We start from the raw sequence: 1,364 nt of genomic DNA, 5'->3' as shown, positions 1-1,364 counted from the left end.
ATAGGATGTCCACTGCAGGGTACTCTATTTCAGGGACCTCCTCCACTTGCAGATTCATATTCTGCGCCACCCATCTCAAGAGGTCTTGATGAGCCCTTGGGTCAATTAGGGGAGGGCCGGAGGAGGATGTTCCTGCCACAGCCTCGTCTGGCGAGGAGGAAGAGGAGAGGCCAGGGACTAGAGGGTCCTGTGGGGGCTCCTGTTCTTGAGGAGCGGTGTCAGACTCAGGTGGGACCTGGGTGTCTGCAGGTGGTACTGAAGCCTCATCCGTACCCATGAAAGGGGGGCGGCTTACGGCTGCCTCTGGTGTCCAGTGTTCTGACGGGGCAGACCGTGGTGCAGCTGAGGGAACACCTTGGGCTTGGTGGTACGCCCATGGTGTCCAGAAATACCACTGATGAGGTCCTTGCTCGTGGCTCTGGCTCTCAGGAAACATCTGGCTGGGGACATCCGAGCCACGATCCTATGGACAGGAAATGCTACCAGCCTGTGATGACACAGAGGTGTCTCTCGATGGCCAAGGCGGTGCTGATAGACCCTGAGAAGGAGCCACGTCTCGGGTTGGTCTTTCCCGGGACGGTACCGGGAGCTGTAACGGTACGGCAAGGGAGACTGAGACCTACGACCGAAGTGGTGCCAGGAGGTCGACCAGAATCTCAAGTCCCTTCGGGATGTGCGGTGCCGTGAACGGTGCCGGGAGTCAGATCGGTACCGTACCTGGCAGGCGAATGGGAGGCCAAGCAGTGCCGTGAGTGTGACCGGTACCGCGATGGAGAGCGGTGTGGGGACTGTGAGTGGCATCGGGACCAGGATCGGCGGCGTGACCAAGATAGTCGGCAGGACCAAGATCTTGAACGATGCCTCTTGGCGGCTCCCACGGAGGGCAGCCTCAGCAAGGCAGGCTTGCCAATAGATTGGATGACCCGCACCGGCGGTACTGGAGGTTGAGGCAGAGCAGTCTCCGTCATCGCAATCAACTCCCGCGCTGTGGAGAAGGTCTCTGGGGTGGACGGGAGAGCGAGCTCAACCACAGCGTGAGCGAGCCGGGGAGCTTTCAGGCACCGGACTCAACAGCCCGTGCGGGACCGGAATCAACAGTGCCGCACTCGGTGGTGCCGCGGCAGATGACGGTACTGGGCGATCCGTTGTCGACGTGCGCTCCTTCTGTGTGCCGAAGCAGCTGGAGTGCTGTGTTGCTTCCTGGGCCACAGGAACAGGGAGCGGTGCCGAGCAGACGTTGGTGCCGGCAAGGGTCGGTGCTGTGGCTCCTTCGCGGTACCGGAGCGGTCCGGAGATGCAGGCTGTTGAGTGTTCAGTACCGACGTCACAGGGCTAAGTGCCACCTCCACGAGGAGCTGTTTCAG

At 61.2% G+C, this 1,364-nt stretch overlaps 1 protein-coding gene across 1 annotated transcript in view; it reads left to right on the top strand.

Moving 5' to 3' along the window:
* The window catches only part of LOC116825689 (uncharacterized), a 47,205-nt gene that overhangs the window by 18,900 nt on the left and 26,941 nt on the right, over positions 1-1,364 (top strand). The gene's annotated exons all lie outside the window — the stretch shown is intronic.

Source organism: Chelonoidis abingdonii, chromosome 1 (assembly GCF_003597395.2).
Source record: "Chelonoidis abingdonii isolate Lonesome George chromosome 1, CheloAbing_2.0, whole genome shotgun sequence".
Lineage (NCBI taxonomy): Eukaryota > Metazoa > Chordata > Testudines > Testudinidae > Chelonoidis > Chelonoidis abingdonii.
This window is presented reverse-complemented; position numbering and strand designations above follow the sequence as displayed.